At 36.3% G+C, this 27,143-nt stretch overlaps 1 protein-coding gene and 1 non-coding gene across 7 annotated transcripts in view; one reads left to right on the top strand and one right to left on the bottom strand.

Moving 5' to 3' along the window:
- Positions 1–27,143, bottom strand: part of Hex-A (Hexokinase A) — a 204,455-nt gene that overhangs the window by 30,086 nt on the left and 147,226 nt on the right. The window lies entirely within an intron of this gene.
- Positions 22,652–22,724, top strand: TRNAT-CGU (transfer RNA threonine (anticodon CGU)). The gene has a single exon. It is a non-coding gene; the product is annotated as a tRNA-Thr (tRNA).

Genomic DNA, 27,143 nt, shown 5'->3' with positions numbered 1-27,143 from the left:
TAACCTCTGCAGTTGCGAGCGTCGTTAAATAAAACATAACAACATCATCATCCCTACAGTCTGTTCCCTTCCCAAAGATTCAAAGTTGTTGCTGGCAATGTAGGTTTACTGTTTTGATTCATCCTCTATAAATGGATATACAATTTTGATCTACATTAATGGTTTCCAGTATGTTGCTAATTCCTATTTTTTTATTCCGATATTTTCATTTCTCATATGGTAATTTTAAGGATCTCAATATTGTTTTTTAGAGTTTTTGATACCCAGTTTTCAGCTTCTACATAATATTCATATCTATTAATGTTGCTTCGTATATGCTTGTCTCTTTCAAAATTATGATTTCTGACTGTTGAATTAAAAATTCTGGCGTGTTTTTTTTTTAGGGGGAGAGGAGAATTAATTGTAGCCTACGTCTCATTTTTAACAGTGTGGATAATTTCTCTGTTGTGTCTTCATGCTGGTAATTTAAAGAATTTCTCAACATTTCATATCTGTCGACCTCTGTACCAGTGCCAATAACCAGTAGTTTCGCAAAAACCTGATCACCTTGAAAGCCTGGAGTTGTACTGTAGTGCAACCTTTTCTTGAAGTGTGCCGCGAGAAGCTTGAACGAAAAATGTGGTTTTCTTGTAGACAGCTGCACTCACTTTGAGAATGCAAACGCACCCCTGCGTTCTTAACTTTGGATATGAATCGAACGAAGGCGGGGAGAGAATCTCAGTGAAGTTTAAGAACCCGTAAATCTTAGAACATAAATTTATTTACATAAAACATTGCAATTAATTACAGTTTTCAGTTATCACGTTTTCTTATACAAAATTAATTTTCGAGCTATTTATCATTATTTCGTTATTTCTACATTTTGCATTTCTGTCTTTTTTAAGATTCTCTCTGTCTTTCCTTTTTCTTCCGAAATACAAAAATTGTCAAATTACACAGAACCAAATCGAACCTAGTCGTGAAAGTTACGCAATGTTTCGTATTCATAAAAACTAGTCGGTGTTTATTCAACGACAATGATTGAGGTAGGTGTTTGTTCTAAGCATAGGCTGCAAAAGATTTTGGCGGAAAGAAAAAATAATTATATGGCAACAATGAAGGTCAAGCAAAAGGGAAATCCCCCCTCCTAATATTACACGTCTATGGGAGCGACACTGGATCTACCAATCGCGTGTGCCGGAAATATCGCGCCACCTGCAGGTATTGGTCGCACACAAGACAGCGGTATCCCTGAACCTGATGCCCTCCCTTGCCTGTCTGCAGGTGGGTATCTGCTTACGTCACAAGAACGTGGTTTAATACTGCCACGTCCATAGCCGCGAGTGAGGCACCACATGTAGGTAGTTCAAAACTCACGTGTCGTTGTTGAACAATCTATTTTAACGACGTTCATGGGGCATAGTCGTGACTCAGTTTTAATGGCATGATTTACTCAAAGTGTCACCTGTATCTCAAGCAATAAACAATGTCATAGACCCTATTTCTCAAGCCAGTCATGAATGTCATGATTATTATTACATAACTTTTTTTCGTTATGTATTAATATTATTATATAAGTAAACGAAATTAATATATTATATTTGCGATATTATTATTATTATTATTATTATTATTATTATTATTATTATTATTATTATTAAACATAAGGAATTTAATAAAGAAACTCACTTGGCTTTTATTGATTACAAAAAAAGCTTTCGACCGTGTTGACAGAAATAAGCTCTTTCAAATTTTGGCAGATGATTCAGTCCAAACGCAATTATAAGAACAATTTGCGAATTATATAACCACAATATTATCAAAATTACTATTGGATCAGGACATACCGGATGGAGACCAATAAACTGTGGAGTTCGTCAAGGATGCCCCCTCTCACCACTTTTATTCAATATATACATCAACTCCATCATCAGACATTGGCGACTAACAATTCATGGAAACATCCCGCTCTTCCGAAATTGTACTCTAGATACATTATTATATGCAGACGATCAGGTTCTTTTTGCTACAAATGAAGATGAGCTGCAATACTCAATACATCACCTGAATATAATAGCACAAAATTTCAATATGAAAATTTCCCCAAACAAAACAAAAATTATGGCGTTCCAAGGTAAACAGCCAGTTAGGAGTAAAATTTGCATTGGAACCCATACGTTAGAACACGTAAACTCATTTAAATATTTAGGTTATAATTTGACATATTTACCTGTTACTGATATCTGAAAATATTCAACATTTTAATGGAGCCTTAAGAACCATCAACCAGGTTTTCACAACCACGAAAACCCAAAAACATACCAGGTTAAAAGCATATAAAGTTCTAGCAAGACCTGTCCTCATGTATGGTAGTGAGGCCTGGACTGTCCGAAACTCAGATGTTCATCGCCTAACAACTGCGGAAATGAGATTCCTAAGGAGGACTGCCGGCTACAGCTTGCTTGATCACAAAAGGAATGAACTAATTACAAAAGAATTGAAAATTACACCTATTTATGAACATCTCAACCACTATAGACAAAAATGGCTTAACCATGTCAATAGAATGGACTTTCGTAATGATATGCGTAAATCACTTCGTGATTTAAGACGGCGCTTATTCCGTCGGATCCCGGCCAACTAGTCACTCATAACGAGTGCACCTCAGCACATGTGTGGATTTCAGTCCTACGCTCATAGACATCTAGAGGGAACCCAAGAATTGGAACTTAATCTGAGACGATTCTGTCCGACGCCGGGGTGGGTATCTGGTGTGGCTTAGTGGATAAAGCATCAGCACGTAGAGCTGAAAACCCAGGTTCAAATCCCGGCGCCGGAGAGAATTTTTCTCCGTTCCATTACTTTTTCATCGTATATTAAGGATAATTCTTTGTAATGTATTTACTACTTCGGACAAATTGGTAACATTGGCTTTACCCTTTCGTAACTACTGCTTGAAGCAATGCGACAAAGGATCTTCACAATATCACAATACTAATAATTCCTTCCAGAGTTACAGAACGGAAATTCGTACATATTTAATAAGTATATTCTATCATAAGTACTTTGGTCGATATACTCTGCAGGAAATACCGGTGAATATTGCATCATTTCCGTTTCCTATCTTCTTATTAAAGGATAGCAGATTATAATCTTGAATTATTACAGGTCTATTGTCAGAAATCCACTTATCAGTACCGCTTCGTCAATGTCTTTCAAGCACGTACGTTATCATTTGTTGCATTAAACTAGACGTTCATTCGTCCATTAAAGTCCTCGACTTCAGCTAGTGATTGTTACGAAAGTCCTGTTTCACAATACACCGAAGTTCAGTCTCTCAACTTCTCACAGCAAATGATTAATCAGGGTCAGAATTCAGCGAAGGTTGTTGAAACCGGATGAATGGTACGGCACCAATGCCAAACAAATCATTCATTCCCGTTCTACTTCGAGACGTGAATAACGCATTTCGTGTTACATTTATTATTATGGTGGAGAAATTGATACAGTGCTTTCAGTGGATATGAAATATCCCTGCGGAAATTTGCCCCAACACTGTCTTTGTCGATCAGAGTTCCACTTAAGTCACCAGAATTTGACGGGGATCTCTGGTGTGCACAAACGATGCTCTCTAGTCATTCGCCTGAAGATGCGCCAGACTCATATAGTCTATATGTAAATAATTAATTTTACTCTCTCTGTCTCTCTAGCAATTGCAAAGGAAGCTTTTAACAGAAAAATAAGCATCCTCTGAGGACCACTGGAAAAAAACTAAGAAAGAGACTAGCGAAGTGCTGTGTGCGGATTGTGGGATTGTACGGGGACATTACGACAAAGTGAAGAGAAGCGAATAAAGATATTTGAAATGTTGATATGGAGAAGAATGGAATATGTGAAATGGACAGACAGAATATGAAACGAAGCTGTGCTAGGAAAGGTTGGTGAAGAAAGAATAATCCTGAAACTGATCAGAAAAAGAAAAAAGAAATAGGCAGGGTCACTGGCTGAAAAGAAACTGCCTACTTAAGGATGCATTGGAAGAAATGCTGAACGGGAGAAAAGTTCGGGGCAGAAGAAGATATCGAATAATAATAATAACAATAATAATAATAGACCTAATAATAATAATAATAATAATAATAATAATAGACCTAATACAGTGAAACCTCCTCTTACGGACACCCCCAAGATGCGGACACTCCTCAAATACGGACAGATTTTTATGTCCCAATTGAAATAATATAGAGATAATGATAAATTTAACTCTCGTTTACGGACACTCTCAGACACGGACACGGACAGCTGTTTCACAATTCTAAAGCTTGCTTTACCTACCGACTGCGGACAGAACTTGATTTTCAAGATCTAATGTTTTACAAAAATGGAAAATGGAGAACTGTACAGAAATTCCTTAACATGAAGGTAGACAATAAGGGTCTCGTAGGCTACCACTAGCCCAGCCGGTTACCCCTTGTTAGCTGGAAGCGGGTGGTTGAACAAAGTCATAAAATTTAACCTGTCCAAGGTTTCCGCAATAGTGAAATTGTATTCGACACATGATAGGGTTAGTAGGATTATTCTCTTCACTTCATTTAGTTGTTCTGTTTCGAGAGACATGGCACCTGAATGTAAAGGTTAAATTGAAAGCTGTAAATTACAGTACTGCATAACTGTAGACCTAGAATAAAATTGCATGGCACAATACTGTATTTTCCTTTTTCGGTCTGTTGCAAAGAATTTATTGTAGTATACTGTATTTAGAACTAAACTACAGTAATACATTTCATTTAAAGCGTGAAGGGATACATAATGCATGTTATAAATTTACTGTTAGATTGGGGAGCTTCCCTCCCAATAAAGGACACTTCCCAGATGCGGACAGATTTTTACGTCCCTTCAATGTCCGTAAATGAGAGGTTTCACTGTAATAATAATAATAATAATAATAATAGACATAATAATAATCATCATCATCATCCTTCACGAATTAGGCCTCTGTAGACCTGTTTCGGCCCCATCTAGCAGTCTTCTAAAAGGTCTTCCTGGTCGACGATGTCCTCTAGGTTTATACTGCATCATAATTTTTGGGATTCTTGAATTTTCCATTCTTCTTACATGATCTAGCCAATTGAATTTGTATCTGCTGATTTTTTCTTTTACTGACTCTACTTCTAATTGTTCTAAAATTTCTTCATTCCTTTTTCGGTCTAAAAGAGTATATTCTGCTGTCCTCCTGAAAAATTTCATTTCTTTTGCTTTGATTCTGTTCATGTCTTTCTGTTCATGCAGAGGAAATGCTGCATTACAAGCCTGTCCAGAGGCTAAAAGTGGCAGCCCCACTACTGGACTACCTAACGATAAGGCTAGTAACCTATCTTAGGGAAAATTACATTACTTTCAAGCCTCAAACAAGCAGTATAAGGACAGATCATTTTATGACAATAATAATAATAATAATAATAATAATAATAATAATAATAATAATATATTTATTGCTAGAACAAAGATACATATTTTTTGTATATATTTAAAATCTCTCCAGAAAGAGTACATACTCGTGCACTGGGGGCATTCCACAAAATTTTTACATAAATATTTTATTAATCAGCAGAATAAAGAGTGAAAAATAAAAAGAAAAACACAGATATCACAATAATTGGAACTTTATATTTTCTGTCTAAACAATAATTTTTATTTGACTTTTTATGAGAAGGGTGGAAAATTGTATGTTTGGGAATTTAGCTATTATCTTGTTATAAAGCCTTGGACCGAAGTTGCTACTCTGATTATAAGCTACAGTTGTGATATGTGGTTTACTAAAATCGATTTTTTGGAGTTACGTCTCTTCGTCTGGAAGACGACGTTATATTTATCCAAAGAATGTCGAGTTTTAAGGCAAAAAAGTTGAAACAGAAGCTAATACTGATGGACGAGTAACAGAAAATATATAAAAAAAATATATTAAATGTATCGCATATTATCTCTGTAATAAGAGCTGAAATGAAAAGGCCAGTTATACTCAGTGAATGTTCTCAAACATACAGCAACCTCATCGTTCCTTCCGACCACTTGGACTACGCGTTTGCTAGGTGCAGCCGCGAATACTGCACTGGAATCAAGGTCCACATTGCGTCACGGACTCGACGATGTTTCATCACCTGTCGTGGATCAGCTTCTGCAACCCATGAGGCCATGAACCATGTACCATTAGAAGGTTGGGACGAAGTTGACCTTAGACCGGGGCACTGGTGTTTGAACCCGCGCGGAAATTTTGTAGGAAGTCTTTCGAAATTCTACCTTGATCTTGGATTGCGAATACTGTACTGAAACTCTAATCTGAAATTGTGAAAGTTGGTATTAAACGAGAGAAAAAATGAGCAGAAAAAAAAGAGATAAACGAAACGGAAAAGGTACAAAGAAGAGAAAGAAGAGGACAAATCAGATAAAGAAGAGGACAGGAAGAGAAGAGGAGAAAAAGATGCAAACGGGATGAGCAAAGCAACAGAGAAACGAAACAAGCAAAGGGGCAGAGAAACGAAACGAGCAAACGGTAAAAGGAACGGGCAAACGTACAGAGAAACTGGAAAAGGTACAGAGAAACTGGAAAAGGTACAGACAAATGGGCAAAGATACAGGAAAACGGGCAAAGGGACAGAGAAACCATTAAAGTGAAAGAAAAACAGACAGATAGAAAGTAATCAGGGACTGAAAAAGAAGAAAAAAATAATTAAAAACGTAAATATCGGAATATAACAAGGACACGAAAATGAAGAAATATAAACAGGAAGGATAAATGATGAAATAAGGATGGAGAAAAACCGAAACAAGGAAAGAGAAATAAAAGAAAACAGGAATAAACAAGGAAGGAAAGATAATTACCAATATTGAATTTACATTTCCAGCGAATGACAGCTGCATAAACAAATGGAAGGATATAAAATACATGATGACACGTGTCTTCCATGAGGAAACCAATTATAGTATAAGAAGTAAACAAACAAGTACTAAACTATGAAGTAATGAATGGCATCATCGTTCTGTAAGGTACGGAAGAAATTTAGAAACACTGTTGGGTATTTCCATTTGGTTCATGCGAGTACCGGTGTAAGACCGAGCCTTTCCTGTGAACCAACTCTCCGTGTGATAAAACTCATGACGTGCTCTCGAATAAGGAAAAATGTGGCCAGGGTATACGTGAGTGAAGTCAGTAATTTGAGCTACCGGTACTTAAAAGTTTCATGGTGAGGATTTTTTGTATTGGTTGTACGTCATCCCGGAAACTCTCTCTCTCTCTCTCTCTCTCTCTCTCTCAGTCTTTCATTGCCACCTATAATAATACAAAAGCCATTTTCCCTCCCAATCTCTGGAAACCAATTATTCGTAAATAGCTGGAGGCACACAACTGAAGTATCACGTTCATCGATAGAAAGTTTGCATTTTAAGTGATTAGGAGCCGGGAGTCTGTTAAAAATTAGGGCCAAATATGGGAGATACCGGGAAATACGGGAGAGTTGATAACCCTAGGCACAAGTGACGAACAGTAAGTAATTATGTGCATAAAAACATTTTATTTTCCTCATATCCAATTGAACTCACCCAGAAAAACGCCCAATTAGTTATATAAGACAAAAACATGGCAGAAATTGGAGGAATGAACTATTATTATTCCTGCTTGCATTCATACTTATCCTACAGTGAGAAACAACAAATTCCACAATTTGGGACATCTGACTGACATCTACGGCTGACTACTAGGATCCAGAATACAAAGCAGAGGTTAAATTAAAAATACAATATGATTGCGGAGAGAATACGGAACAATGATAAATTTAAAAATAAAGTACAATTTGATTTCGGAGAAATATGAGATGAAAGTACATTGAAGAGTAATGAAATGAAGTAAAAAAAAATATTACGTATTATTATACAAGTGATTGTGTAAAATGGATAATGAATCTCTCAATACCATTAAACAAATTTTGTTAATGTCCTCATTAGAAAATTTAAGAGAAAGGAGAATGGTTTTGGTTAATTTAAATAAAGTTCCCCTAGCGCTGAAAACAAGTCCTTTCACTTCCCATGTATTAATATTCATTTTGTATCTCTCACTGAAGTGAGGAATACATGGGTTGTAAATAGACTTCTTTTCATCGTTAACGTCACTGGCCTGTTGATCAAAACGGACAGTGGGGTCAAGAATGAGGCTTCTTTGATTCCGGCGATCGATGGCTATAATGCCTGCTCTTCTCTTTGACCCATTCTCAGCCAAGCAGTGCACTTCTTCGTAAACCTCCCACTTTGCCTTCCGAAGAGTGGTTGCGATGGAGCTTCTCACGTTATGGTGGCGATTGTTCCTCAGTAGTTCTCCTTTAGGGCAATAACCCAAAACATGGCCAAGGGTTTCTACTTCGCTGCATCCTGGATGACGACAGTTTTGATCTTGGAAGGAACGATCTGGCACAGATCGTACTGCTGCGATGTTTGTGGACATCTTTTTGGCATTGGTCCACTTTGAGGATGATATACCTCTTCTGTTATTAACAAGAGTTGTTTTTTGGATCTTCATTGTAAGTTACCACTCCTTTGCCTTTTTGTGGAAGACGACACCAATTATTATTAAACGATCTCCGCCGTAACTCAGATCTTAAACTTCGTCCTGTCATCGAATGTGCTTATTCGTTATTGAGAATGTTTAATTGTGAAAGAGCTCTTTACAAAAGGGATGGGCATATTCTCTACCGTAACGTAGCACTGTCTGAATCCGCAGATCACTTTCATAATCTAGTCTGACATATTCATGCGCCTGTTCCTTCACTTTAAAATAGATTCAGGTGTTTCACGGTTTCTTCGAGGCAACAGACGAATTAGACGGGGAAGCACGTCATGGTGAGAGGAGTGCCACTGAGCGAGCAGTGGGAGTAATGCTAAATGATTTTTGGTCGTAACAAGGAAAGTTACACGTGAAGGCTACTTCGTTCTCATGACCTTGCGACAGTATAGTCACTCCACGAATTTGTCAAAGGTCGCTGTTCGCATAAACTGGAGAAGTCTTGACCTTCGGTTTCGAGTTTGTCATTCGCATGGTCAATAGCTCCAACGCGCCAACGCGTCGCAACGGGATGGCGACAACGCACAGGGCGCTTTTGAATGTTTCGAGCATACATTTCCATAACTGGCTCTGCCACAATTAATTGCGCCTTTACTTCATGGACTCTGCGTCTGTCGATGATTATACAAACTCCATCTATCAGTTATTTGAAAAATTGTAATCTTCATTTTTATAGGCATATGGTCCGTTCTTCCAGTTAAACTTGCCTAAGACTCAAACGATAGATAGATAGATAGATAGATAGATAGATAGATAGATAGATAGATAGATAGATAGATAGATAGATAGATAGATGGATGGATGGATGGATGGATGGATGGATGGATGGATGGATGGATGGATGGATGGATGGATGGATGGATGGATGGATGGATGGATGGATGGATGGATGGATGGATGGATGGATGGATAGATAGATAGATAGATAGATAGATAGATAGATAGATAGATAGATAGATAGATAGATAGATAGGGAGGCAGGCAGGCAGGCAGACAGACAGACAGACAGACAGACAGATGGGATCCAGCTCTCAAAATTGAGGTCTTCCTAGCTACTTTCTCATTAATGGATAATTTTTCTAAAAAATATAGTGCTAGCCTGTTGTTCAATACTTTTTCTATATGGGCATTCAATTCACGTCTTAGTAATTTATTTTACTTCGCAAAATATCGTTTAGCCTACAGAGTGAACCGTAACTAATGTCATTAATTTCAGAGGACTATTCTTTGAGATATTTCAAACAAAAATGTTTAATACAATTTTGCTCGTTTTTGATTCCTTTTCGAGAGAAAAATGGTTTCATACGAAACATTTCATACAATGTTTTGGGAAAGCCATACATTCATTCATTTATTCCATAGATCTTAAATGTGCAATGAAGCTTTAAGATGTGGAACAAGTCAAAATTTTACAATATTACATTACAATTTTTACAGTTTTACAATTTAATAATTTTCTACAATTTTTACAATTTTGTGCAATTTTTTACAAAATTTGGTCCGAGGATTCGCCAAAAGATTACCCGGCACTTACCTTTTGGTTGGGGAAAACTTCGGAAAAACCCAACCAGGTAATCAAATCAAAGGGGTTGATGCCGAGGACTCCTAATATGCTCAGTCAATTTAAGAGAGCAATGTATTATGATAATAAATGACTGAAAGAATTTTAGTTTTATCTTTTAAATGTGCAGAAATTTGATACGAACAAATGTAACATTTAAAAATTCCTTTTCAGAACAAAAAGTTACATATGCATATGTCAATAATTTATATTTCATTTATAAAATAAAACTCAATAATAATAATAATAATAATAATAATAATAATAATAATAATAATAATAATAATAATAACATTTAAGCAATAAAACATTCGTAATAATAACAAATGGCAAATTATATAAAAATAAAACAAAGATTTATTCACACAATCATCGACATTGTGTCACGAGAAAAGTATAAGACAAAGAACGAACATCCATTTCCTTGGAATGGAGTTAAATCTGCGCCCACGCCGGGAATCGAACCGTTTGTCTGTGAAACGGATTGAGCCAAAGCGGCGTACCCATATAATGAGTCGAATCAAACTGCACTTTATCCAGAAATATTATTTGTCAGAAAAGACGAAAAACGTGCGCAGTTAGACTTCAAACGGTGTTTTATTACTAAAGTTATGGCAGATAAATTCCAGTTTGATTCCAAATGAGCAGTTTATCACATTCCCTGCAAAATTCTGCACTGAAACATATCTTGATCCTATATTTCATAATTTGGAGAAGGTGCAATTTGATTGTAGACGACTCATATTCAATACAATAATTTTATATTTTTTCCTTTATTCGTCAGTTATTCTTTTCTTTGCTTTTATAACTGTGATTAAAGGTGGCCATGAGTTCATCTTAAATCGTGGTACTCGGAGCAATGTGATCTTCCTCTTGCAAAACTTCTCTCGACAAAAGATTTTTCCCCTCTAATCTAAACCACGTTTCCTTGTTGTGGTTTTTCCCCCAAAGCCGAGAGGAAAACGACAAGAGGAAAAGAATTGTCGAGATCTGTAACGCTGCAGATTAGGAGACTGTGACGTCATGATAGTGTAGCTTATTGCTTCCTTCCAACATTAATATGCATTCAGTATCATTGATGTTCTGAACAATAGCGCGGCGTTAATGAAATTAAAGGATCGAGACTCAGCAACTCCATATCGAGTTAAGGATAAGACGTCATAAGTTAGGGTGACCAGATTTAAAAAAAAAAAACAACAACAAGACACTTATTGAAGTTGAGATGAATCAGTATTTTATCTAAACATTCCTTATTACTTGTGTTTATATAATGTCAGTGAGCAATAAGGTCCAGTTTTATTTATTTTAAAATAATAAATACTACACTGTTTACAATAACTAGGCTATAATAATAATGCAAGTACATAATAGGATAGTATGGATACTTGGCTTAAGTTATTGTTAACGATTGTTTATATTACTAATCTGGATAATTAGGTTAGCTTAACTGTTTAAAAATACTTCAGATTAATTGAACCTTACATTACATCCATGTCACTGTATTCTGAACTTGTTTCACAACAAAATTGTTTGGCTCATACTAACTTTTAACTATTTAACATTCTCCATGAAGATCAACTGTACAATCAGCATCATACAGTATTTCTTTGATGAGTGAATTTGTTCTAGAAGTGTTGACCTTTCCTTCAAGAAACTATAAAAATCCATGCAAGACACATTTTTGAATTGACATTTTGTGATTAACATGGTCTTTATTGAATTCATTACAGTGACTTCTGATGGAAACAGTGTAGAATTAATCAGTGTTTTACGTGGTTATTGAATAAAATAAAGGAAAAAGAATCATTTTAAAAATAATTTAAGGAAACGGGACGCAATTAAAAAAAAAACGGAACATTTGGTGTCCGAGCATACTTTTCTCGGGACAGGGGACAAGAGGCTGAAAAAGGAACAATCCCGTTAAAAACGCGACGTCTGGTCACCCTACCATAGATTTGAGAAAAAAAGGAAAGAAAGTCTAAATTACCAGCCAGAGTACAGGTAGACTGCCCTTTAACTATTTTTTGTTGTCGTTGTTATGGTGTCAGAATCATCAACTACACATATTTTCTAAAACTAGACACATTAAGAGTTCAATGACACAAAAGGAAGGTAAAAAAAATATAATTTCATACATTTATGCATACTCGTATCTTAACTTTACTTCATAAATTTCTTTCGTCTTATTTTATTTCCTCCTTTGATACCGACCTAGAATCAAATGCGGTGTAGAGGAGGGTATAACCAGCGTATAGGGAATTACAAGTATGGACACTTCGCGTCGGTACCTTTGATGTAGCAGGACTGATTGCAATGACCTTCAAACCAGCTTGAGCGTGAGAGTTTGCTTTTTCCCTAGAGTTAGCGCTAACATCACACCAGTTAGCAGTCGACACAGTGGAATATAACAGACATACAATTAATATCTAGGTACATTATGCACTCAAATAAAATAAATTGGACCGATGAAATAATAAATCCGTCATTATCTGTAATGTCAAGACTCTAGAGTTCCTTTATAATGAGATTTGAGACGTTGGTCCCATCATGTATTAAAATATTATGTAATGATTTTATAGCGTTGGAAATGGAGAAACATAACTCCTATGAGGCGTAAAACCGTACGCCTATACATTGTATATCAATATTAAACGAATTTGACACATAATTTTATAATGTATTGTATTATTTTATAATATAATTTATTACGTATAAAACGTACAAATTATTATTATTACAGCTAGTTTATCAGTTTAACACTGAGAAATAAGGAAAAGTTGTTAACTAGAAGTTATTGGAAGCAAAACGTTACTGGATTATGCAATAAGGTAGGCGATGTTTGGATCCTGTGCCTTAACTCTTATATTCAATTATTATCTCAGCGTGTGCTCGATTACACTAACCTCTTACTTACTTACTGGCTTTTAAGGAACCCGGAGGTTCATTGCCGCCCTCACATAAGCCCGCCATTGGTCCCTATCCTGTGCAAGATTAATCCAGTCTCTATAATCATATCCCACCTCCCTCAAATCCATTTTAATATTATCTTCCCATCTACATCTCGGCCTCCCCAAAGGTCTTTTTCCCTCCGGCCTCCCAACTAACAATCTATATGCATTTTTGGATTCGCCCATACGTGCTACATGTCCTGCCCATCTCAAACGTCTGGATTTTATGTTCCTAATTATGTCAGGTGAAGTATACAATGTGTGCAGCTCTGCGTTGTGCAACTTTCTCCATTCTCCTGTAACTTCATCCTTCTTAGCCCCAAATATTTTCCTAAGAACCTTATACTCAAACACCCTTAATCTCTGTTCCTCTCTCAAAGTGAGAGTCCAAGTTTCACAACCATAAAGGACAACCGGTAATATAACTGTTTTATAAAGTCTATTCCCTTTTATTATTATTATTATTATTATTATTATTATTATTATTATTATTATTATTATAAATTATTGTTAGTATTAATTATTGGTATTATTGACTGTATTTTTAATTAATAAGTTTATTATTGTCATTATTGAGTGTAATTAGTTACCACTGCCACCGGATATATACCCATTGCAGTGTGAATAAATACACACATACACATACAACTTTCAGATTTTTTGACAGAAGACTAGACGACAAAAGCTTCTCAACCGAATAATAACACGCATTTCCCATATTTATTCTGGCTTGAAAATGGAACTAAACGCCGGCGCACAGAGAAACAAAACAGGAAAATTCGCTCAGTGTCCATTCTATATCATCCCTATTCGCTGGTATAACCTTTCGGACCAACGTCAGATATAAATTGTGAACTCCCTGATCAAATTATTAGCATAGCACAGAGCCACTGCGGAGACAACACAGGGCATCACAGAACAAGTGAAAAACATGGAGTCTCCTGGTCTGAAGATAAATATCTTCCAATGCTCGCGCCCGAAATCGAACCACTAACTTCTTGGATGAGTATCACGCTGTCCACTAAGCGAAGGGGTGAATTATAAATTATTATTTATCATAAAAACCGTTTTAAGACGCGTAATGGAAACTTATGTATGATATGTCATACAATGAGTTTGCAGTGTTTACAAGTAAAGGCATTTCCGCCAACAGTGATTAACCTGGTAATTTCTTCTGCGGAAGAATCGTACGACCTCTCCAACATGTTATCCTTGCTGCGCAGTGGTTTTGCGTGGACAGAGAGACACGTTTCTAGCCAGAGCTTTTACTCAATTCCAAACTCGTGACTGTAATTTCCATTGACCAAACACTAACCTTGTCGTGATATCTGCTGTTGAATGGTTGTCAACGGTTGTACTGGATGGTCTCTTTTAGCAGTCTTCAAGTACCGTATGTTGTTTTATTTTAAAATCTGGTTAGTGAAGAAAAATGCATGCAGCAATTAATAAAATGCTGTCTTTGTCAGTTCAGTATTGCTTATTAATTATTATACAGGGTCATTCACGAGAAAAGGGCCTTACGTTGAGGAATCATTATCCAAACTTGTTTTGTATCAATCAATACCATAACTATAGAATTGGGACCGTTGCGATACTTTGAAGATTGTGAAGTCGCACAATATTTACAAAGGTTTTTTTTCCTATTTTAAATATAATAATAATAATAATAATAATAATAATAATAATAATAATAATAATAATAATAATAATAATGTGACGAGAATATTGTACGAAATGGAAATATAAAAATTGGAAATTTATCTTTTGAAGAGGTGGAGAGAAGTTCAAATATCTGGGAGCAACAGTAACAAATATAAATGATACTCGGGAGGAAATTAAACACTGAATAAATATGGGAAATGCCTTTTATTATTCGGTTGAGAAACTTTTATCATCCAGTCTGCTGTCAAAAAAACTGAAAGTTAGAATTTATAAAACAGTTATATTACCGGTTGTTCTGTATGGTTGTGAAACTTGGGCTCTCACTTCGAGAGAGGAACATAGGTTAAGGGTGTTTGAGAATAAGGTGCTTAGGAAAATATTTGGGGCTAAGAGGGATGACGTTACAGGAGAATGAAGAAAGTTACACAACACAGAACTGCACGCATTGTATTCTTCATCTGACATAATTAAGAACATTAAATCCAGACGTTTGAGATGGGCAGGGCATGTAGCACGTATGGGCGAATCCAGAAATGCATATAGAGTGTTAGTTGGGAGGCCGGAGGGAAAAAGACCTTTAGGGAGGCCGAGACGTAGATGGGAAGATAATATTAAAATGGGTTTGAGGGAGGTGGGATATGATGATAGAGAATGGATTAATCTTGCTCAGGATAGGGACCAATGGCGGGCTTATGTGAGGGCGGCAATGAACCCCGGGTTCCTTACAAGCCAGTAAGTAAGTAAGTAAATAATAATAATAATAATAATAATAATAATAATAATAATGTTAAACGTGCTGCTATCGCATGACAACGCTGAACAGCGTCATGTGAGAAGACGCGCTACTGTTTTTGTCAGATAAAGGTGCATCGAAGTAAGCTACGGATAGCTTGTCAAGGAGTTGCTACCGCGCTGCAAACTTCAGGAAGCCCCGATCGGAATACGTCTCACTTGCTTGTAAGAGCACCGCCCCTGGCTGTGGTAACCCCGACCCAGTTACCTGGTTTCCTAGCATCACGGTTTCAGAGAATAAGCCTACCTCTCGGTCCTGATGTTTGAGAGATAATGGTTCATTTCCTATCAGGAAGTCTGGCAGGACACAAATCAATTTCTGTTTATTCATATTCGTTTTTTGTGCATTGAGTGTTGGTGAAGTATTTAATCATTCATAGATTTCCGTTTGTAGAATAATAGTCCACCGCTGTAGAGTAACGGTTAGCATCTCTGACCGTGAAATGAGCGGACCCGGGTTCAAATCCTGGTTGGGACAAGTCGCTTGTGGTTTTCCGGGATTTTCCCTCAACCCGTTAAGAGGAAATGCTGGATAACTTTCGTAGCTGGACCCTAGACTCATTTCACCGGCATTATCTCCTTCATCTCACTCAGACGCTAGATAACCATCGCAGTTGACAAAGAGTCGTAAAGTAAATCAAGTAAAAGAGTTTATAAAATATGAAATAGTACATTATGCAACGAGCCTATAATGATAGTAACTAAGAAGCGAGTATGGATGTTTATGAAACGAGCGCAAGCGAGTTTCATATTTTCATACGAGCTTCTTAATTACCATTATAGGCGAGTTTCATACGACTTTTTATGGTCGACCATATTTCTAACTTGAAATTATTCATTTTATTTGTATCTAACTGACCTTGAGCAATACCTCGTAAATTGTGAGATGTGCGCAGACGCGAAAGTATTGATTTTTTCCGAGGAACAGATATCCACATTGACCTTGATAGCCTATAAGAACCTACAGAGTAAACTAAATATTAACTTTGATATAACATTGAAATTAAATTAGACATTGAAAAACGAGATGACAAATTGAATTTATTTGAATATTATTTACAATTAACGCTAATTATTATAGTAACAGAACATAACCTTCTGCGACAGTATTGGATTTCCAGCCTCCGTGACTTTTCGCTAATTCTCTTTCGATTGCATATCCGAGAATAATCGATACTGGCGGTTTTATAACGGTACAAAGCTGACTTGTCATTGGCTGAACACCTGTAAGCTGACTTGTCATTGGCTGAACACCTGTACTTTAATGAGTAGGTGTACTTTAATGACATGCATTAAAGGACTGCTACCAGATGTATAATTACTACATTTCGGCATGGTCGAGCATAAAATAATTTTAATTATAACGTATAGGTATGACCACTGTAATAAATTATATTTTAATCAAAGATCAGATCTCTCCTTCATTGTGAATCGAGAGGTAACATTTTCGGCTACAAATCTGGCGGGTCCGTGTTCGATATTCGACATTTTTTCTCCTCCCCAAGGAAAGAATAATTATTGTCTTTTGTCCTGTGTTATGTTGTTTGAAACGATGATCGTGTGTTATACTGACCATAAACTCTAAAGGCCCATTCACAATGAAAATTAAACATAACCGTAACATAAACACAGAAGTTTGCGCCCAGGCTACCAAATGGGATCATTCACAATGATTCACATAAGCATTGACATAAACATTACCGTAAGACGTTAACATGAAAGTTTGCAAACTCAAAACTTTCATGCTTATGCTTACGTGATTTGCAAACAGAACACAATCGTGGAGCGCTGAAGTATACGACGGAATATGAGGAAATGGCGTCGTTGTTATGTTTCCATGGTTACCAAGTATGTTTGCTGTTATCTTTATGTTCCCATCGTGAATGATGGTATGACTTCTTGATTTTACCGTAACGTTTATATTCTTAAGTTAACGCTTATGTTATGTTTAATTTTCATTGTGAATGAGCCTTAAGTCCTGCTATTTCAGATGTTTAGTATTGGTTTAGAAATACAAGATACCAAATCTTAGAATCATGATGATGATGATGATGATAATAATAATAATAATAATAATAATAATAATAATAATAATAATAATATATAGTCGGTTTACAAGGAAAAGACATTATATAAAAAATGTTACCTCTGAGAAAAAGGCGTTTAAAAGATCTTCATAAAACTGAATTCTCAAAATATTATTTTACCAAGTTGTTTCTTTTTATGTATATTTCATTTTCCAGTTCTAAGTTTACACAAATATACATTATGTACAGATACGGAAATAAAATTTGGAGCTCCCTTATTGTACAAGTTTCGCTTACAACACACTGCGCATGTGTAGTAAACAAGAGTCCCTGTAGGAGAGAGTTGGATAGTGTCGGACATCAGATAATATCGGCCAGTGAGTTTCTTTCATCTACCACCAGATGATAGTACCTGAATGGCATGGTTTCGTTTCTGTGATGTCGCATACAGAAACCTAACTATGTCATTCAGGTTCTATCATCTGGTGGTAGATGAAAGAAACTCACTGTCCGATATTACCCGATGTCCGATACTACCCAACTCTCCCCTATATAAATGCTACTAGTTGACAGTCGTGTGAAATTGTTGCCTACATGCCATCAAGGCTCTCTCCAAATTTTAATTTCGTATCTATACATTATATACACCTTTTTCTCAGAATCATTTTTGACTTAATGTGTTTTATTACTATGATGTACCGAAGTACATATGAATCCTCTAGATTCAAAACCCTCCAAAGACCATTTCGTTCATAATTGATTTATGCCCACATATTGCTTACTAAGAATGAATTCGAATGATTTTTATAGTTTGAATGCAAAAAGTCACTAAATTTAAAGCAAAAAGTTTGTTAAAAGTCACTGTTAGGTTGAAAATTCGGTCTATTTGCCACCAGTTATTGTTAAAATTCTTCAATTTGCGGAAGTGGATATAGGGGATTTTGAATCTATAGGATTAATATGGAGTTTCAGTGCAGTAATTCTGCGTTTTCATATGGTGAAGAATCGGTAGAACGGAGAAAAATTCTCTCCGACACCGGGACTCGGACCCGGGTTTCCAGCTTTATCCAGTAAGCCACTCCGGATTCAAGTTCCGATGCCGGATTGAATTCCTCTCAATTTTTAAGTTCTACCTACTGTGTTTCCCTTTGTTGTTCTACCCTCGTGTACAGTATTATGTGACAGTAGACACAATATCCAACCACAAGTACAAAAGTGCTCTCATTACGAGTGACTGAATGGCCGGGATCCGACGGAACATGGCGCCGTCTTGAATCACAAAGTGATTACTTACGCTTTATCATATTACTATGATGTACTGTACTTCATATATACTTCAGTAGTATCACGTGTGAACGGAGCTCACAATCTTCGAAAGTTTGAGAACCCCTGATGTAGATACTAACGATGGATATTTTATGCAAAGAAATTCCTATGCTTTTAATGTTTGTGTGTATCTTTAAGTCGGAAACAATCAACAATCCAAATACTGAAATCTAGTTTTTCTCTTTTTTGTTGATGTTTACTATTTACATGTTTACAGCAACGGTTTCTTCCCTCGCAGTTGGCAATGAAATCCATCTTGTTATGTAAGAAACTATCTGTAAGAAAGGACTGATAAGTATAAATACGACATCATTTCGTCGTACAAATTATTTTATCAAATCAGAACGATAATTTTTGGCACAAACGCTTTGAAGGTGACATAACCGGAATGTCTCTATGACAATCTTATCCAAGTAGTTAGCATATCAGATACCAGGCAAGGTGATATCGTTCTGGTAAGTTGTAGATCATATCAGAGAAATATCAAGACTGATTAGAAGACATTGTACCCTAATAAAACATCTGCGTTCCATGCGTATCTACAAAGAAAACCACTTTACAGATTGCGTTTGAGGAAAAAAATCAGCCTCTTATTATCAGCTTCGAATGTTAAGTTTAGTCAACGGAAGACGTAACCTACTGAAACATAATACAAAGTAGAAACTCTTAGAGAGGAACCTTGCAAAATTGTTGCTAAAATAAATAAGAAAGCAACTTATTATCGTAGAACAATTATAGGAGAAGAATACAATGAGAGATAAAAATTGATAAGGCTTGCAATGTCAGAGATAAGCTTGTATTATACACATATTTAATATTACGTAATATAACAATGGAGGAGTAACGGAAAAATGAGTATGCTACGAAAAGTAGTGTGCATTCACAAATAACCTGTTTGTCCACCATAAATTTCTTAGGGATCTGGCAGAATGAAATTCAAATTCAGATTCATTTCATGAAATGTCAGATGGATTAAGCTGCACTTGACAGATATTGAACATACTTCATTTTTATTTGTGCTTTCTATTCAGAAATGTATCGTCAATTGTGATTACTTATGACATTTATATTCTGATGTAATCAATGTTACATTATGTTGGCCTGAGTTTATGTTAACATATACTGACATACTTCATTTTTATTTGTGGCTTCTATTCAGAAATGTACTGTTAATTCTGATAATTTATGACACTTATGTTGTGATGTAATCAATGTTACATTATGTTGTTGTCCTTAGTTTATGTTAAATTTTGTTGAGAGATTCCAACCTCTGACATTACATTTTTATGGATCATAAATGGATTTGTATCGTTGACGTGGCTTGCTGTTGTTTCAGAACTGTGAAATAAATAATACCCTACTCGTGGATGGAAGAAGAAATGCATGTAAAATAAATGCCCGTCCATAAAACGTATTTTTACACAGCCATTGCTAAAAATAAAGATCGATTATTATACTGCAGCCTGCAAAAAGTATGAATTCCTGCACGGGAATATATGTACTTCGGTACATTGCAATAAAATAAAATTAAATTAAAATTAAATAAAATAACAATAATAATAATAATAATAATAATAATAATAATAATGATAATAATAATAATAAATAGTGCAAAAAGTACTTTTAACACTAGTGTCAAATTTATTTTAACACCGACTTTCAACTGTTTGCGCCAATTGTCAATTGTTTCCCAACAAAGGTCACACGACAGCAATCACAACTGATCAATAAAGGGATTCAGTGAATGCCAGACCTGCTTTTAAAAATTATTGTTTTTTGGTTAAGATACCTTGGGACTTAGGAACAGATTCAAATGAGCCTAAATCTAATCTATTCATATGATAATGAAAACAAATTAAATAAATTGCTTCAACAACTATTTCATTGGTAACTATATGAAACAATTAAGCATAAAATTTAATTCGGGACATCCAGGTTTGAAATAGAGACCACCGTTTGCTTTTAATGTGACAAAGTTTCACTATTAAAGTGGAAAACAGCAATGAAGAGTTCGGAGGAATTGTCTCTATGCCAGCACGGACGAACGTCTGTTTAAAAAATAATGTACAACACACGTTAGAAATTATTTTATTTTGTTCGTAGGGTTGCCTGCGGACTCGTTTTGCAAACATACCTACTCACAAAATGAAATAGGTAAAATTTTAACTCTCGTATCGTAAATAAATGGCCTATCCCTGTGGGAAAACGGCTAATGGAAGAATGAGAATGAGATTGGAAGAACAAGTGATGTGACTTGCTGTTGATTCCGGAACGGGAAAATAAATGCCCTACCAGTGGATGAGAGACGAAGAATAAATACATACGAAGTAATTTCCCATAAAAGGTAACCTATTTACACCCACCGCCAGATGCATGTAAAATGTCGATAAAATTAGCGAAGAATATCAAGTCTGCACAGCTCTATAGGGTGACAATGAAATAGTTCTGCAAATTTTCAGAGCGAATAGCTCTTGTTGAATGTAACAAAAAAACTGTAAGTTAATATCATATTGGTGGAAAGTCAATAGTTTTTTTTAGAAAAAAAAGCTTTTTCCCAAATTAATATTTGAGGAGAAAAATTCGCCCCGGCGCCGGGGATCAAACCCGGGTCCTTGGTTCTACGTACCAAGCGCTCTGACCACTGAGCTGCTCCGAATTCAATCCACAGTACCGGCCGGACCGAATCCTCCTCCTCCAATGTTTCCCTTTGTGGCCTGACTCCAAGTTAGGCATGTATGTTGACGTATATGTCCAGTGTCAACTGCCATTATATTAGAAGCGCACTCAGTTGAGTGACTTGTATGGCCGGGATTCCGTAGTTACGTGCACAGTAATCTGTACAAATATATGCACTGCAGCTATGAGAATATTATAGATTTATTAAATTGTCCTACAGAATAATATCTGTAATGTTGACAATTAATAATTGAGGAGAAAAATTCACTCCGGCGCCGGGAATCGAACCCGGATCCTTGGTTCTACGTACCAAGCGCTCTGATCACTGAGCTACGCCGAATTCAATCCACAGCACCGGACCGAATCCTCCTTCAATGTTTCCCTTCGTGGCCTGACTCCAAGTTAGGCATATATGTTGACGTATATGTCCAGTGTCAACTGCCATTATATTAGGAGCGCACTCAGTTGAGTGACTTGTATGGCCGGGATTTCGCAGTTACGTGCACAGCAATCTGTACAAATATATGCACTGCAGCTATGAGAATATTATAGATTTATTAAATTGTCCTACAGAATAATATCTGTAATGCTGACAATTAATAATTGAGGAGAAAAATTCGCTCCGGCTCCGGGAATCGAACCCGGATCCTTGGTTCTACGTACCAAGCGCTCTGATCACTGAGCTACGCCGAATTCAATCCACAGTACCGGACCGAATCCTCCTCCAATGTTTCCCTTTGTGGCCTGACTCCAAGTTAGGCATATATGTTGACGTGTATGTCCAATGTCAACTGCCATTTTCTCCTCAAATATTAATTGTCAATATTACAGATATCATTCTGTAGGACAATTTAATAAATCTATAATATTCTCATAGCTGCAGTGCATATGTCTGTACAGATTACTGTGCACGTAATTGCGGAATCCCGGCCATACAAGTCACTCAGCTGAGTGCGCTCCTAATATAATGGCAGTTGACATTGGACATATACGTCAACTTATATGCCTAACTTGGAGTCAGGCCACAAAGGGAAACAATGGAGGAGGATTCGGTCCGGTACTGTGGATTGAACTCGGCGTAGCTCAGTGGTCAGAGCGCTTGGTACGTAGAACCAAGAACCCGGGTTCGATCCCCGGCGCCGGGGCGAATTTTTCTCCTCAAATATTAATTTTCAATATTACAGATATTTTCTGTAGGACAATTGAATAAATCTATAATATTTTTCCCAAATGTTTAACAACCTCTTATTCTGTAACTATTGCGTGATTTTTGTCCATGTGGATAGGAAATCTAATAGAGAATAATTTATCCTTATTGCGTATTTCAATAGCGTGGACGGTTTTCGTGTAAATTTAATTTAAAAAAACTCTTCTTTCAAGCCACTGCACGATACGAGTAAGTGGCAACGTCTTGGTAGAGAGCAGCTCACCTACCGAGACACACCGAGTTCGTTGACCTCTTACATCTGTATCACAAGTAGTGTGTGTTAGCGGCAATGTTGCCGGTCTGCTGAAACTTCAAATTTAATTTTCTAATTAACCGTGCATTTAATCACAAAACGTAATACTGGTTTTCTATTAATTTAAGTGTACCCTATCGTTTCTTTAAATCTGCAAGGTTATTTCATTTCCACCCTGTATATAAATCTCGACTCTAACTTTTTTTAGGAAAAGTACAGAGTAGAAACGCATTATTTATTGCTACACGTGTTAATGTCAGTTATGAAGTTCTTGCATCAAGCAAAAAAATGAATAATCACGTGGAGTTGGAGATACGATTTTCGCTATTCACAGAGGATGATTATCTTTATCTCGCGAGGGCTTGATAGCCGGATCAGTTACACGAATTAATATTAAATGTGGGTTGGATTCTCCCGATATTTTATCTGGAACTGTAAGTGGATTGTACATCTTATGTCTCTTGATATAATGAAGCATTTTTCAGCTCCAGAAGTACGCCTACGCCCAAGGCTCTCACATGACTGATGTCACTGCTATATGGAACGCATCCTTTAACTGGGATAATAAAGTCTGATCGAATTATCTGAGAGGAAAATTAAATGCGTTAGAGACCGGGGAAATACGTATCGCCACTCGTCATAGCATTTTATTTCATAAAGTTCGACTCGTACCCTGTCTAAAGAAGTAACACTTCAAAAAAGTGCAGATTTGATTGGCCGTGATATATATTACTTGGTTATTTAACGATGCTGTATCAACTACGAGGCTATTTAGCGTCGATGGAATTGCTGATAGCGAGATGATATTTGGCGAGGTGAGGCCGAGGATTCGCCATAGATTATCTGACATTCACCTTACGGTTGAGGAAAACCCCTGGAAAAAACCCAACCAGGTAATCAGCCCAAGCGTGAATCGATCTCGCGCCCGAGCGCAACTCCGGATCGGCAGGCAAGTGCCGACTGAGCTACGCCGGTGGCTACCCTGATAAAAAAAATACTACATTTATTACGTACATATATTAAATAATTACTGATCTTTTTGTGTCACAATAATTATGAATGATATTACAAAATATCATCATCATCATCATCATCATCATCATCATCATCATCATCATCTGCCCCTTGTAAAATTTGAATCTGCTGTAAGCTTACTTCCCGTCCTCACTATTGTAGATATTATGAACAAATACTAGACAATTACAAGATCGTCGCTTAAAGCAACATAAAATAAACACATAGACATTAATACGTTTACTTCTTGTGGAAGAGAAATAAAAAAAAAACTACTCGTCTGCTGGATAGATTACTTAAAAACAGTGACAGCTGAACAACAGCGAAGGACATTGTAAAATATATCTACGTTGAAATTTCCTAATTTAGTTGTGTTCTCATAAAGTAAGCAATGGAGACGCTGAAATTTCATTAAAACACTTAAATTCTAATGCACTTCAAGTTTTAACAAAATAGTAAAGAAACCCTCTAGCAACAAAAATGAAACTCTCTCTATTGATAATAAGGAATATAGCAACTTATCGTATCTTGTGTTTCATATTATCACTAATTCCCGCATTTCATCTCCCTTAAGTTGGCAGATCTGATGTTACATGCGCTCTGCGATTGTAAGAAATGACGTAAATTGTTTAGTTCAGCATTTCGCCGATATCACTGGGCACTTGGTCGCACTACATATATTGATGTGTGTAAAAATTTTTCATATATTTATTGTTTGTCCTCTGAAAAAATGATACAATTGGAGCATTTCCCGGTAGAACGTTTAATATCACAGTGACCTTTAGGCAACTTCATCTTTCGAAAACATCGCTTTAGACTATGTTTCATTAAAGCAGATATTCTGACTTGGTTTTGAGTTCTAGAATAGTCTCGTTCTTCTACAGGAGTAGTAGACCACTATTAAAAAACCGTTATTTAATGACATATTCAGAGGATCAGATTAAAGTAAATCGGTCCATGCACTTTGACATCGCTTTACTGGGAAAATATTTTAAAACTTAAATGACATACTTCCTGGCACTAAGTCTAGTACAGATATCGAACTTTTATCGCTTAATGATTTATTGGCGTGCATAAGCTTATTCCCTGTAGCATACGGTTAATACCCTTACTGCAAAGTTTATTGCATTACCTTCAATACTTCATTGACAATCGATTAGTTCTTATCAGTATCAGCAGGAATTTGAAGCCAAAGCTTTTTGAAGTGGTTGAAAGTGTTCTAATATGAAGTTTGATGACGCATGATGCGTTTTTACTTAACTGATACGTTTATAATTCACGTGAAGACTTTACTGCATTTACTTCTAATTGGATTTTGTGCGACTATAAGCGCCATTTTATTTTTAAATATTACTAAATGGCTGATAAACAGGCTTCGAGACTTCGGACCCGATAGAGCAGTTCAGTGGGAAATCCGCATAACGGCGTACTGAGTATAGTGGTAAAGCGTACAGTGGGTTGGGGTACTGTAGAATGAATGACAACAAATACGCAAAGGAAAACGCTCTGGATTTGAAGGTTCTGATGAAATGTTAAATGTTATGTTTTATTTAACGACGCTCGCAAATGCAGAGGTTATATCAGCGTCGCCGGATGTGCCGGAATTTTGTCCCGCAGGAGTTCTTTTACATGCCAGTAAATCTACTGATATGAGCCTGTCGCATTTAAGCACATTTAAATGCCATCGACCTGGCCCGGGATCGAACCCGCAACCTTAGGCATAGAAGGCCAACGCTATACCAACTCGCCAACCAGGTCGACGGTTCTGATGAATAATTTGGTTTTCTCACAAACCTATTTTCAAACTGTGTCTGAAACTATTACACGGTTAGAAAAATCAAGGCAAAAGATGCCGGAAGCTCTCAAATTAGTTGAGGAAATGACGCAGAGAATTAATGAGACACAAGTACACCGGTTACTGAACGTGTAAAGCAGAAGTGGAAATCAATTTTAAGTAAAAATAACGGACATGGAACATTGTGTAATATAAACAGAAAATTAGTGGACAGAGTCACCCGAGAATAAAGGACTGTCTCTTAGAGATTGCAGTGATGTTAGGTTTTTTCGTTTTGCTCGTCTAAGTCATTCGACGTAGAGCGCATGTTTTCACAGTACAAACTGTGTTTGGTAGACAACTGAAAAAGATTTACGTTTGAGACACTGAGAATGTATCTTGTAGTAGGTACATTGCAATTCTGTACTGTAACTGCACTTCCTAAAGACGACCAATAGGATAAATACTGTATGTGTTTCCCCATACTACCGCACTCTATTCTAAATAGCAACGTTGTTACCTCAACACATCTCTACTTTTCACTACCTGCAGCGAGTCAACAACCTATAGTACAAGCACAGTAAACTTATTCTATCGGGTCCAAAGTCTCGAAGCCTGCTGATAAATTTGATATTTTTTGCATATGGAACATTTATTATTATTGTTATTATTATTATTATTATTATTATTATTATTATTATTATTATTATTATTATTAGCTTCCTGAGGCCAGTGAGACTCAATGCTACTGAATTTATGCTTGTTGAGATTATTAACATCACTGGCATGAAGTCCTCGTTAATTAAGGAAAAATGTTTTTTTTCTTTTTTGCTGGGAATAGAACTAATGCTCATTGGATTTGTATCCAATCCCTTTATCACTGAGTCACAGCGAAGGACGCATACTGTGTATAGTATTTATCTCTGACCTTTTCGTCGCTTGTCATCATTATCGAACACAATCAGAGCTTGACACAAACATTATCATATACGCGATAAGAGATTTCCTTCTCGGCATATTTATTTTTTTATATTTCACTATATTCATCGTTTAAAAGTAATTTAATTGAGTTTAGCGTTTTCATAAGCTTAATACCTGAAATGTTGAAACGAGTTTTCTCGCCTCAAGGCTACGTGGTAACTGCCTACTCATCAATTCCCAAAATAGGGGTTAAGTCACACGTCCTGCTCTTACGTAAACTTGTTCAGACTAAACAACTACAGGGTGAAAAGTAATTAAACCGACAAAGTCCGAGAGATTGTCTGGGGCACCAAAACAAACGGTTTTCTCTAATGTCATATTTTCCTCAGAGACTT

The sequence above is a fragment of the Periplaneta americana genome, chromosome 1 (genome assembly GCF_040183065.1).
Source record: "Periplaneta americana isolate PAMFEO1 chromosome 1, P.americana_PAMFEO1_priV1, whole genome shotgun sequence".
Taxonomy (NCBI): domain Eukaryota; kingdom Metazoa; phylum Arthropoda; class Insecta; order Blattodea; family Blattidae; genus Periplaneta; species Periplaneta americana.
Note: the sequence above shows the minus strand (reverse complement) of the source record. Positions and strands in the feature narration are given on the sequence as shown.